Consider the following 14387-nt stretch of genomic DNA (forward strand, 5'->3'; position numbering starts at 1 on the left):
TGGAAGGGAAAAGCCCAACCAGCTCTCTGCGTTTTACCTTCTAAAGAACCGATGCCCACCTAATCGATCATGCTGCTCTCGCTGATTGAAAAAGAAGCTCTTCGTCTCCCTCCAATTGATGAGTCGACCTATGCCATGACAGTTGTAGGAATCTGTATGAAATTCACCAAATCCTTGACGAGGCTAACTTGCTTTTTCAGCTTTTTGCTGTAATAATGCATCGGACAGACTCCCTCAAACCCCCAAATTCCCATTGCTTGCAATCATCATCGACACTCTCCTTCTACAACTCCACCTTTCGTCACGGCTTCCTCTTCAATGCACATTGTCGGTGCAGTGGTTTCAATTGTCTTCATCTTCCTCTCGGCTCTTCCTTTAGCCTGTTCATATATCGTGTTACAGCCGCCTTTTTCCTCTTCATGTTACGTTGCCTTTCTTCCCCCCAATCTTTTTCTTTCCCCCCAAAAAGCCTCCTACATTCGTCATAAAACCCATAGATGCGATTGATTGAAGCACATTCATGATTTCCTCTCAACAAGAAGAAGTTCTCAGGAAATTTTATCTTATAAGCCGGAAGAAGGCATATCGTTTCCAAGCTCATGAATGTCACTACAAATCTTGATCGGTACTTCCAGCTTCAACAGATTAGGCTGCTGGAGAAAGATGTCTCTGCCCCTTCAACTCTTTATCGACACTATCTCCTCTCTTCCGTTGTCGTCAATACGTGAGTGATATTTTAAAAAGCCTCAAACAGGGCCAAGTCTGCACACGAACAAGCAACCGGGTCCGCTCAGAAAAGCAGCCTCCTTTTTTCTACCAGAAAAGCGGCCCCTTCCTTCTACCAGAAAAGCTGCCCCTTCTCACAATAGCCCCATTTCATTACATCACAGTCCAGCCATTGATTAAACATGCAATGTGCTTCATTAATGCATCCAGACTTTGCATACAACTCAATGATAGAGCTACCAATTACTCTTTGCGTACTAATCGCCCAAGCTCCACAATACATAGAAGGCAACGAGCACCATGCGAATAATCCATGGTGAGTCAAAATCATGTAACACCAGTTGCTGCTGTCTGCCCACCTTGAAGTGGAAGTACAGAACAAGACCCAAGCACAGTATTCTAGCCAATGAACAGAGAATTATCAGCATGATGTCCGTTATGTCTTCAGCATTTATCTAGCTTGGATCTTCCTGACTGAGTGACTGATCATATAGAACAGGAAATTCCAGAGACAGAGCACTTGTCTCCTTACAAAACACATGAAGCTCTTTTACACAAATGTCCAAGTAAAGCTTTCTGGTCTTCTGAATATCAGTATCAAACTTGATAAATGCATATGGTCTTGCAACCGTGTCAACAATAGTCCTCTGTTTGATCTCCCAAACAGTCCTGTAAACTGCTTTCAAATCATCAGGAATCTGCTAAACTTTCTGTATAGAGCCATTATAGTGGATAATTTTGTTTTTCAACTCTAAGTTCCAAAGTCCCATGTCAGTCAAATCATTCAGAAGATGCTTGTTCACAACCACAAATTCACCACTAAGTACTCTTCGGCTGTATATATTTGAGGTATATGATTTAAAACACTCATTATTGTCAAGTATCTGACTTGTAAACACATCCCAGAAACCATCACAACCAATAATCATAAACTTGTCTTCTTCAGTCATCAACAAAGCTTGTCTCAATTCTGGCTCTGCACTGAGAAGACAGTTCATGCCCTCCTTTAATCCCTTGATATGCCAGTTTCCAACGGCTCTTGCAACATTGATCTGTCCATTCAGATATCCATCATCCACAAAGCCTCCAAGGGACTCTATTCACTATCTTTCAAGTGAACATGAGGCCATATGATCCCTTGTTATATCAATGGCCTTGCCCTTCCTGCAAAGGACAGCTCTACAATCTCCTGCATTGGCCACAAACAAGTCTCTTCCGAGCACTAAGAAAATTAAAGCTGTTGTGCCAGATGACAAGCCATGATTGATTGAACAAGCTTCTGCAAATGCTGTCTCTGTCTGCAGAAAGGCATGATGGACAGCCTCTTCTATTGCAGTTGGAAATGCCACATCTTCAACAATGTAATTGAGTAACTTGTCTTTGACAAACTCTGCTGCTATGGTCATCCTCCAGGATGCCTTTCTCTATTAAACATGCTCCTTCGAGAGAACTTGCAGGCTTTGAATGTCAACAAGTAGGTGACTTTGCTTGGTTTAATGCCCTCATCAAGCATTTTGTCATACTGTTTAAGAGTAGAAATACAATCACTGCATCAGACATATGCACCAACCATGGTTGTCCATGCAACTACATTGTGAACTAGTAATCTATCAAACAATTAGCATGCTTCCTCTAGACTGTCACACTTAGCATACATATTGACCAGAGTATTATAGATAAGTTCCTCTTGCTCCAAACCCCTCTCCGCTTTACCGCCCATGCAAAACAAAATACAAACACAATAACTAAATATGTACAAAGTAGCAAATGTCACACACACAACTTTTTGGTGGATTCCACACCTCGGATGCGCAGCAGTACGACAACGTAAGGCACATTGGCAGAACTAGTTGATGGCTTCCATCTAGGACAATCAGGAAATAGGTATGTAATTCCACACTCGATGCATCGAAGGTCAGCTTTGTCCTTGTTTGCATGTTCCCTTTCCGGGTAGCATGATGAAATATGGCCTGGATGACCGCAAGTCCAGCATGAGATTTGGCTTGGTCCTCCAAAGCCTCTGCCTCTTCCTCTACCTAGCGCCATTACCGGCATGGTCGATAGTCCATTAGGACTGGATTGCCTTCCTCATCATAGGAGATGTACGGGTTCACATAAGTTTCCTCTTCACTAGGTTCTTCCACATAGTGAACAGGAGCGTCACTCGGTGGTTGGGTTACATAGGGCCCTGGTGGTTTGGGTATGTCTGTTGGGTTCATCTCTAGCCTAGGAATAGCCGGTCTTGCGTCATTTGGTGCTGGGAGCACCAATTGGGCTCCCCTACTAAAGAGGTTAGGTGGCTTGTTGCCTAAGTATGGAGGGTTGTATTGCTGTGCATATGGGAATCTCCTTGGCAATTTCAATGCAATGCATCATGACCGAACCTATCGCAGTTTGAGCACGGCCTAGATCTAGCATCTTGGCACTCGGCTAGGAGGTGGTTTCCGCCACAGTATGTATACATTACACATGTGACCGCACAGGCTTCCTCATCTGTTCTTGCAATCGTGCAAGCTCCATTCTCACCTCGGCCAGCTCCTGGCCTTGGTCAACACCTTTTCCCTTATCTTGTATACTAGAGTTATCTTTCTCTCCCAAAGCTATTGTCTGCTTTGGAGCTCTCTGGCTTGTACCGTCCCGACTGACGTTCCTCATGCTTCCTAAGCTGATCGTCCACCCTTATTGCCTCTTCAAAAACTCTAGCTAACACGTCTCTATGTAGAGTGGAGTTACTAGCCAAAGCCTTGTAGAGCCCCTCACTTCGAATTCCATTTATAAACACGATAAACACAGCCTTCTCGTTAGGTCGCTCATTGGCAGGGATCCTCTTGAAGAGGCCATGCACATGAGTAATGTAGTCTCTTACCTCTTCCTTTTCCCTCTGACTGACATTCATCAACCAGACGATGAGATTGCTAGAGTACCCTGCCTTAGAGAATCTCTTGATAAAATGGTCTTTAAGATGGGCAAAGTTTGTGCGCTCAGCTGCATCTAGGCTAGTGTACCAAATTCTCCCCTTATCACCTAAACATAGCTCGAAAGCTTGAGAGCGTTGTGTAAGGTCTGTGAGACAGTTTTCTTCGCAAACTTGTTCAAATTTCTCCACAAAGCTATATGGGTCATTGCTAGGTTCATACTTGTCTAGCTGCTTTGCTACAACAGGGATCCTAGACTGCCCCTTGTGTGACCCCTAATCCCGAGAGTAATGCTGTGGCTAAGGCTATTGTGCTCTGCTCAGTGGACGTGTTGTCCATGAGCCGCCTTGTTATAAGTTCACTCAATGATAAGTGAGCCTCTGCTGCTTGCTCTCTCTCTGCATTTGGTCCTGCTTTGGCTGCACCAGCCAGGGCTAGCACACGCCAGCCCTCGTACATGTCTCCATCTTGTTGGAGTTTCCTAGCCTTTTGCTCGTGGTTATAGGCAATTATGCTCTCTAGCACCTTTCTAATTGCCTTTCTTTCCTCTTCTAGGTTTGCTACCACTTCCTCTACTGGTCTGCCCTAAACTATTGTCCTAGTCAACAAGTCATACTCATTGACTAACTCCTGCACTAGGACTGGGAATTCTTCCAAGTCCAGTCATTCCTCTCCTTGTCCGCCTCGTGATCCTGACATTCCTCCCACTTCTAGCTCCACAAGGTCGTCAATCAATTTGAGTAGCTTCGGCAGCGTCCGATCCTCTATGTTGTTGCCTTTTGGATCTTCGTGCCCTCTTTAAGGTCCTACTGATGGGGCTCTCAAGCACCCAGCTATGTTTTGGGGTCTTCTCCTAATAGTGGGTTCCTTGATGTTATTATATCTCTTGATGAGTTCCTTGTTATTGAAAGCAGTTGTCAATTTTATTCACAAATTCTGCTTCGTGCTTTCTAGTGCTCAGTGCGAAAACATGCTTCTCCTTTTCTTGTAGTCCACCTCTGGTGATGAAATAAAAAAGTGAGGTGTGGATGCACGAAATGCTCAATGCAAACTCCACTCTTCCCCTCACGTTCGTAGCCTGATGTGGCGTAGGTTCTGGGCTGATCTAAGGTTCTACTGAAGGTCCCTACTGCATTCTCTATTCTGCTTCAAGGTTGGTTGGTTGGTTGGTCGTCGAGAGTGTCAAGTCAAATTCTAAATTTGGTCTGTTCAGTGTCTAGTTGTTTGAGGTAAATCCTCGGTTATCCTATCTAGCCTCTGGCTTCTAAAGGCCAAATTGGGTTCCCTGGGGGATAAGAGATGTGACCAAGGTGGCCAGGATTGTGGGGCAAGTTTAAAAACCTTCTATTTAAAGTTCTGGTGAATTGGTCTGATTCTGGGAATTGGACAAGCTGGTCCGATTCTGGGAATCGGACGGGCTGGTCCGATCCTGGGAATTGGACGGGTTGGTCCGAGTTTCACACTAGAAACAGTGGTCAAATTCTACTTTGGTCTAATTTTCCTAGTTGGATAGGGAAGGTCCGCCAACTACTACAATGGTTCAAGTGGTCTAAATCTGGGACTAGGACACGTGGTCCGATTTTGACACCGGATCTGATTATAATAGTCGAACGGAGTGGCCCGATTTTCGAGTGGTCAGATTCTAGGACTCGGATCAAAAAAGTGGTCCAATTTTCGGAATCGGACAGTCCGACTCCAGAAATCAAGCAGTCCTATTCTGGGACTCGGGGACGGCCTGGTCCAACGACGCGGACGATAGCCTACGGTTGCATGCGATGCCTCAAGGTCAACGCCTACTCCATGGAATCGTATCGTGCCTTCCAAATAGGTGCAAAGCAATAGAAGGAACTCTCGGGTGGCATACCTTGAAGCAATGCAGCGCTTGAATCGATCGGCACTTCAACAATCTCCCCACAGCTCTCTCTTTCTCTCGCTCTCTCCCTGGCTCTCAAGCTCACTGTCTTCTCAGAAGGCAGGATGTCAAATGTGGTCCTTCTTGGTTTCCTGGGCCTCTTATTTTCCCATCCCAGCCTGCTGTAACCTCAGAAATTAATCCTTCATACTCTTCCAGCCAGAAATCTGACTCTGTGCCCCTATTTCCCTATTTCTAGCAACAGCAGAATCCTTCTGTTTTCCTATCCTAATCTTAATCTAATGCAACCAAAATCAAAACCAGAGATGGAGATTGATGGTCCTACTCTAACATTCAACAACAAATCAAAAAACTTACTTGCTCCATGGATCAAATCCTCTTAAATCTCCTAACTATCTCGAGCACCGGTTCGGGTTGCAAACCCTACTTCTATGCTCGATTCGATGCACGCGGTGCTCAAGGATCGATTCTGTCGGTCCCGAAAATGGAACCAAAATGGAGGGGAGCTACGAAGCTCTACCCCGAGACCTATGGACTGCTTATTGATCAAGCGTTTCAAGCCGAGCGGCCATGGCTACCTCTCACATAGACAATGTGCAATGCCTACCTTATGGGTGTAGTGAGCTTGCCTTGATGCTCGATTGAGTTCCCTCCTCTCTCTTGCACTCCAGTAGCTCCACAATCCTTGTGGCAAGCTCAAGAAACCTCAAGCCCCCTCCGTCAAGCTCCATCCTCCATAGCCGCGCAAGAGAAGAGAAGAGAAGAGAATATGAGAAGATGAAGAGAGAAGATGGGGAGCTTCTTCTCCACGATCCCTCACTCTCACACACTCACTTCCTCACTCCCTCACACTCCCTCACTCCCTCGCTCAAGCACAAGCAAGAAGGCAAGAAACAAGAGAGGAAGAAGAAGAATCTTTGGCTACACACAAGAATGAGCTTCTCATTCACTTTTGAACTTTATATACATGCCCTACTTTTTGGGTGGTCATCCCCACTTTTTACATGGCCGTCTGGCCATTAACCTAGGCCCTCTTTTCCTATTTCCCACCACTCTAACTTATCCCATTCTCAACTAATGCATACAATTTGCAGAGGAGTGAGCCCGGCACTCTTTTTACAAGGATTCGGGAGCGCCTTTACATTTAATGGCGCGCTTTCACTCTTTTCTTTTCTCGAGGCGACACTAAAGCCTTTTGGAGAGGTCGTCATTCAAATTTTCAAGGTCTGACCTCCATCTGGGGCGCCTTTTCCTTCCTTTGTCCTGTGTCCTTTCAGTTATCTCCTTCTTCTATTTTTTCCACACCTCTGCTCCATTTTCCAATCCCGTGTGCTGCGGTAAACATTATCCCCCTCCTAGCTAAGTACCAATCTCATGGCACTGGGGTGGAGAGCAGTCGAGTAGTTGGGGTTGCTGCTAAGTGGAATTGGTGGACAGATGACCACAATCAAAAGGTGCTGTTGTGAATGAGAGATGATGGAGTTTTGATTCCTGATGATTGGGAGAGATTCCGGTGTGCTTTGATCTTCATGAAGATGCTCAGCATTTGTCACACAATTGTAACTTTCCTTCTGCGGCGCTTGTCAAAATTGGGGCTCCGTAATCATTTGGAGAATATGTGGTTCCAAGATCTATGCCAATGGTGGGCCCATCACGGAGTCTTCTATCTGCTTGATTTGGTTGAGTCATGGTAGCCATTAGCAGACAGATGGTTGGCCACATCAAGCATGTTGGTCCATTTAACCATCGAAGTGTGCAAAAGCTCCTGAAGCTACTATAGTGGCATTTGTCCAACTTATGAAAAATTTCTTGGTCATTAGCGGATGTCGTGGATGGTCCTCCTTAGTTGGGTCGTTAGTCACAGAATCACGATCATAACTTGCAAGAGAAAGTTGTGCACTCCCTAATGGGTGTGTCTGTCTCACAGTGTGGTGTAAGTGCATGTGCAATGGAATTGGGAGATGGGTCTAACCTTGGGAAGGCCCTTGGTAATGTCCCACACTTAAGGACCTAGTTCGTGTGTTGTTGGAGGTGCAGTGCAGAACTTAGGGTGACAGGTTTGAAAGTCTTGCCCTTGATGTGCCCTAAGCGTGAAGTGGGGAGAGGGGCTAGGGGTGTGAACCCTAGGTGTAATGAGCAAAGTGAGCCCTCTTTTTTTTCTTTTTTTTGGAGAATTGCATACAAAGAAGGCGTTCTGGCTAATGCCTATCACCTTCAGCCGGAGCACGGGGTGGTCACAAGCATTGGGATAGAAATGCGTGACTTTGTAGATATTCTTTAATAGTAGCCCGGGCCTTCATAGGTGTGGATGACAAGAAGGGATGATTACACCTTGTGAAGCGGGTATCATTCATTTTCTCTAAGATTTCTAGGCAAAAGGAGGGAAGCAGGGTTGCCCTCATCATTAATCTAGTAATAGCCCTACTATCTATCCCTAAGTTGATGTCAAAAAAGAGGGGAGGGAGGTGGGCTTCCTGGGCTATAGGTCTCTACATTAATAGGAATTTGATAAGACTAAGATAATTATAGGTGATTAGGAAGGCTGGATCCGGGCAAGAAGAAAAATCCACGAGGAAGAGGTTGATGGATGGGAGGAGATCCTCTACTCTAAAAACTAGGCATTCCTCGGGACTCCGAGCATTTACGTTATATATTCTAGGAAAGTCAAAATTCCCATGAATGGTTTGGTCATAATCAACTCCATTCCTACGGGGGTAGGGCATGTAGATGGGGTTGTTGCATTCTTCAAGAAGTGAGCTGCAGAAGGCGGTCCAAGCATCAAAATTGGCATCCCAAATCCTCCTCCGCCACTTCGGTTGTGCCTCGTAGCCTTGGATGGATTTGGGAACCCTGTTTACCTTGTTTATTATAAGGCTCCTTTCTTCTATCCATCTGTTTGAAAGATCATTGGCCAGGTCCTTGATCTTGGCTAGAATGCCTAGAGGCAACGCATGGTCCAGAGAGTGTGGATAAGCAAATGAAAGCTCAAATGGTCTCGTCTGGAACTCCCGATCATGCCATATGATCAATTCTTGAGGCCAATCGATAGGGTTGGGATCCCCTCGTAGTGGCACCGGCTCTTCAGGGAATTGTCTCGTCAGTGACCATGCTCTGTGTTGTGCTTCCTCAGCCAGTTCATGCCTTCTTCTTCTGGCTACCACAATGCGCTTGGGCATGTGGGCATCTTCGGGCTCTTCCGGCGGCGAGAGGTCTGGTAGAGGCGGACTGGGCATTCTTCTTGTTCTTCTTCAGCATCTTGCTCCAAGTCCGGACCCTCTTCGACATTCTGCTCGGCCACTGCTGGGGCCACTTGTGGTGGTGGTGTTGGATGCTCCTATTCTTCAAACCCAAGTTCCTTAAGCTCAATAGTGGAGAGACCAGCACGGCGCAGGTAGTGAAATTGCTGCTCTTTCATGATTCATGTGCCTGTTGGAAGCTCCCGCTCTTGAAGGCCATGTCTTAGCACTTGGGTAGTCAGTTCCAGCTTCCTTCTTACCTTCTCCACTGAATCATTTCCCTTTGCTTGGGTGACATGTAGTACTATGCTGAGAAAGACTTGCCTTTGTGCGTTGGCGCATACATCGGTTGCTTCTGCCCTGGATTCAGCAAAGCACTCTCTCGCACTCAGCCACTGCCAAGTGTTTCGAGCGTTAATTGCCTAACCCTTTCAAAGTTGTTCTTTTCCCACTCGTTGGCTCTCTCGTCCATCTTCCCTCTTCCAACTCACTTGCCAAGGTGGTTACCACATGCTGCTGTTCATTTGTTAAGACCCAGAGTTGGTTCCAGTCCCTGGATTTCCGAGCCAGATGTTCTTCAGTAATTTCTTTTGCTTGATTTGCAATGCTGAATCTCTCTTTTGCCTCAGCAATTAGTTATGACTTTTCTTGCACTAGCTGCTCTCCTGGCTTTGGATCTCCGCAAGGTGCAATCTTCATTGTGTGAAGGCCATGGCCATGAGGGCCTCTGTGTCTTTCTTGGCAATCTCCAATCACCTTGCAGTCCTTGTGCCTCCTATTGCAGCCCTTATGCTTCTGCTATGGGGATTGCCAGTCTTTCATGTGCTAGGAACTCTATCTCTCTCTATAGTCTATCTTGTTCCTTGAGTTCATACCATAGCTTTGCTATGGTATCCTCTTGCCGCTCGCTTGGCTTGCCTTCTTGAGCTACTAACTATCCATACCTTTCTAGTTTGGCAGTTCTCTATTCCAGGTCAGCATATTGCTTCACTAGCAACTTTAAGCTCCGCTGCTCTGCCACAAGGTTTTGCTCTTCGTCCTCCAGCCTTTGTCTCAGGCGGCTCTCATTGTCCTGGGCTTCTTTTGTTTTTGCTTCTAGTTGTTCTTGCAGCGCTTTCACCTCCCTTTTTCGGTTGGCTCCTTGTCTTGAAACTTCTGGCCTCAAGGCTGCCGAAGTTTCCTTTTCCTTCTCTAGCTCCACCAGGGTCACCTTCTTTTCTTCCTTTGCCTTGTCCAACTATGCCAAGAGCTCAGCCACGTATGCATCATAGTCTGCACCAGGTTGCATGGGAGTAGGGGCTGTGGTGGTTGACACCTCTAGCTTTTGCCGTTGGACTCAGCATCTGCAGTAGTGGGTCTTTTCGCTCCGGTTTTTGGTACAATCTCAGCCACTTTACTGAAAAGCATCTGCATCATGCTCATCAGTTGGGCCGTGTCTAGAGAGGGCGTGGATTGCGGGGCAGTTGTGGTGTCGGTTGGCACCGAAACGAAGGAGGAAGTAGGGGGTGCAACAGGGACTTGCCATTGCCTACAATCACTAGGGCCGCTTCCACGCTGCCACTTGCTTTGGCCTCATGGTGGGGACTCAAAGGGTTGATCTCTCCTCTTCCATGGGTTTCTTCAACAGATCTGTGAGTGGCCTCTACCAACTTAGCCAGTTCTTTCATCCTTAGCTCGTCGGCTTCCTCCTCCGCCCTTCTTTTCCTCTCTTCTTCTGCCCCTTTTTACTCTTCTCTAACTCTTTCGAGTTCTTTCTCTTCCTTTTTCCTTCATTGCTCCTCCACCCTCCTTGACTCTCTTTGAGCCCTCTTCACCTCGGCCCGTTCCTCTTTGCTCAGTCTTTCCTCCCTCTTTTTCTTGCTCTTGTCAGTCTTCATTTACTTCTGTGGTTTGGTTGTTTGAGTGGGTGGTATTTTTGGCTCTCCTTCATCGCTTGCCATCTTTTCATTCGAGCCTTCTTCCTTGCGGTGAGGTGAGCTTTGGTGCAATGCTTGCTCTTCCTCTACGCCAGCATCTTTGATAGCCTTGTTGATGATTGCCGTGAGGACACCTCTGTATTTGATTGTAGAGGCTTTTGTGGCAGGTTTCTTTCTTGTGGATCATGCGGTAGAGGCTGGAGATTCCCCACCAGTTGGTGCTACGACTGGAGCCAGGAGTGCGGCTGAACTCCTGATAAAGCCATTCCAATCCAACTCCTCTGGAACTCCTGTTGTGATGCTTTCTAGCAACAACACCCTGATTCTATTCATTAGTGTGTTGTATATGTGGTGCGAGAAAAGGGCATGGACTATCTTAGCTTGCATCCTCGTCGCAGGGTCTGGAATGTCAGCCAAACTGATTCCATCCACCGTGTGCACGTCCTCTTTTCTGACTCCCATCATGGCATACACATCTCTTTTTGGGCGCCTCTCTTTCTTTGCACAAGCCCCAGGGATTTCTCGACAATGTCTGTGTTAAGGGGCACTTGCACCCTTCTTTCCTGGTCACCTGCCCTTATTGTGACCATGCCACAGCTCCTTCCTTCATCGAAGCTCCTTAAGAAGTCCGCGCACATGCTGTAGTCTACTGCCTGTTCGACCTTCTCCACATAATTTTGGAGGTTACATTTGTCCACCAGCTCCCTCATGGCCGGCTCTTCTAGGATGGCTTCATCTAAATTCATGGTATGCTTGAACATGAATTGGCTAAATCCACGCATCTCGATGTTGATTCCATACTTTTTCAGCTCGGCTTTAGTGAATGGGAGTTTACTCTGTCCTGCCATGGTAGGTGCCTGCCATCATACCAAGTCAATATTAATGTTATAACTTGACTCATCACTAACAAAAACCCAAGAAAGAATGCGTGTGACAATTTGTCGTGCTGATTCAGAGGAATGAAACTTAGAAATAATTCACAACCAACATCTATTTCCTCCTTGCATTCTTTCCTATTTGAATTCAGTTGATCATTTTCATCCTTTATACATCTTGCTACATCACTTGGCTCATCACTTGGCTCTCATTCGCCCCCTCCCCCCCTTTTCCATAAGTGTTAAGGGAATCCTTCCTAGGATTAGCAAGGGGAGGAGGAAGGCTCGCATGGGCTGTGTGGGGCGAGTTACTTGGCCAACAGTCAAGTATAAAGGTTAGGGTTATATTCAAGCTGGGCATGACGATCAAGTTCTCATGGTCGTATGGAAGCTTGAGTGATGTAGGTCAAGACATCATGAAAGATGTCCTCGGAGTTGAGAAGACTAGCAACGTGCAACTCCTCCTCCATGAGGAATTGGTCAATGTAAGGGTGGGCCAACACTTGGTCATCTAAGTGTATGTTGCGTGTAATGGCCAAAACCCTAAAAGAAAGAGGTGCCACATAAGTAGGGTCGTGTTCAATTGTTTTGATTGCCCTCCTATGCTCAGCATTGGTCATGATACGGCAGCCTTTTTTCTCCCATTGGAGTCGTAAGGCATACCACAGTTGTAAGAACAAAGAAGCAAAGCTGGCAAGCTGTGTGAGCTCCTCCAATTCATGTTCAGGTGTAGAGCGAGTAGGCTTGCGGTAAGAGGTGATTAGTCTTCTGAGAACAGCTTGCTCCTTTGAGATTTCTCCATTAGAAATTAATTCGACAGTAATTTTGGAAAATTTGATGGTCATAAACTTGTAGTCTTCCCAAGTGCATGGCAACACACGAACATCAGAAGCAAGGGGTTCGTCAAGAAGTCCTAGGTCAAGCCTCTCATAGCTCCTAGTGAATGTGGTGAAAGTGTCATCCAACTCCTTGATGCATGTCACTACGTCATTTCCCGAGGTCTCAGCGAGATCCTTGGCCCACTGAAATAAGATCGTCTTTTGTACGAAGGCTTAAGACCTGCTGGTGATGATGGTGCAATTGGGCTAGACAGTGGTGACTCCATTGCTGGCATCACAGATGGGACTTTGCACTCTGGAGCACTTTGAGATGCTGCAGTGGGCTTCAATGGCATAGGAGGCGTGCTGCATTCTATTTGAGCCGGCATGGGGGTGTGCAACTCCTCTGACCTGGATGATGCTAGGGCATCTAGCTTGGGACAATAAATGTGTTGGGATTCATTAATCACCACTGGTGCTGGTTCAGCTTTCTTTGCAGTTTGTGCTTTGTATGTGCTAGCCTGTCTAGCCGGAGTGGGGTTGCTCAGAGTTGAGCCTCTTGAATGTCCACACTTAGGCACCCATATCCAAGGGTTGCCCTCATAGTATCCTTGTGCTTGTAAGAAAACTTTGGGGATCCATCGTGGCGTGGTAGTGTGCCTATGTTGATAGCATCTGAGCTGCCTCTTAGGCTGCGACTGATAGTTTTTGCGTTTAGAAGCACGTTTCTGCGGTTTACAAGGAGGTGGCCCTCGTCGTTTTGGCACCCATATGAGCATGGACTCTTTGGCCTTGTGAACAGCCTGGGTGGGCTTGATTCTAGCAGTTTGAGCATGGGGTGAGATATCCTGCCCTTCTCCTTAAGCTTGGTCATGGATATGGCTGTGGGGGTCTCTATCGGTGGCTCTGCAGTTGTAGGACGCGCAAGATAACCCTTGCTGAAAGTAGTCACTATGCGCACATTGCCTACAACAAGATGGATGTGTTCTAGGTTGTAGTCCACATTGCAGTTCGTCTGCTTTTTAAAAGTGCAATCTAGTAGTGACTTATTACCAGCCCCTTTAGTGTTGGGTAACACATAAAAGAAGACTGGGATAATTTCAGACTCGATGGAGACAGCCACTTTGCATTTTCCTAGGAGTGAGTAAGTGTTGCCCCCAAATGGGCTGAGTTTAGCGTTTGTGGGCTATAATTTAGGCTAACCGATGCGTGTCCAATGGTCATGCGTCAAGATATTACAATTGGTACCTTCGTCGATCAAGGCATCAAAAGAATACATTCGTTCTGCACTGACCGTGATTCTTAGGTAGGCGGGTGCTGTTGCTTCTTCATCTTGATCTATTATTTCGGTAATTGTGGCCATGCAGATGTTGACAGGGGCTTCAAGCATAGGTGGCTCATGCAACGGATGGGAGGGAAGATAGTATTTTTTCATGCGACTGCCATTGAAGAAGCCTATTCCTTCCCCTTCGAGCGTCTCCAACTCGACATTGCCCATTCTACTAATTGCACATACCCAGAAAGGTCCCAGTCCTCGAAATTTCATTTTCTGTTTGTGACCTTTCACAAAGAATAGTAGAACAAGGTTCCCCTGATGAAAGTTATACTGGTTGACATGCTTGTCAAACCACATCTTTTGTCGTGCCTTCTCACAAATCAGAGCATGGGTGGCTAAGAGTCAAGTCTCCGTGAGACGCTCTAACTCCACTAAGCGATCAGTCCAAGCTTCTCTTCCCTCCCAACTCTCCTAAGCTGCTATCCTTAAGCTAGGGACAAAGAACTCTAAGGGTAGAATGGCCTCCATTCCATAAGTCAGCCTAAAGGGCGTCTGTCCTATAGCTGTCTTATAAGCTGTACGATAGGCCCACAAGGCCGCCATCAATTTATTATCCCAGTCTCTTCGTGATGTGGATACTATTTTAGTAAGTATGTTGACTAGGATTTTGTTTGTGGACTTTGCCTGGCCATTTTCTTGAGGGTAGTAGGACGAGGACCTTCTATGAATGATTAGGAAGGTTGAGAGCAGGT

General features: G+C 46.4%; 1 pseudogene; it reads right to left on the reverse strand.

The window, feature by feature from the left end:
* Positions 1–1053: 1053 nt before the first annotated feature.
* On the reverse strand, positions 1054–2132 carry LOC148032551 (putative protein phosphatase 2C 57 pseudogene; annotated as a pseudogene).
* Positions 2133–14387: the final 12255 nt, after the last annotated feature.

The sequence above is a fragment of the Lygodium microphyllum genome, chromosome 8 (assembly GCF_053477565.2).
Source record: "Lygodium microphyllum isolate KBCC chromosome 8, Lygodium_microphyllum_v1.1.10, whole genome shotgun sequence".
NCBI classification, from domain to species: Eukaryota; Viridiplantae; Streptophyta; class Polypodiopsida; order Schizaeales; family Lygodiaceae; genus Lygodium; species Lygodium microphyllum.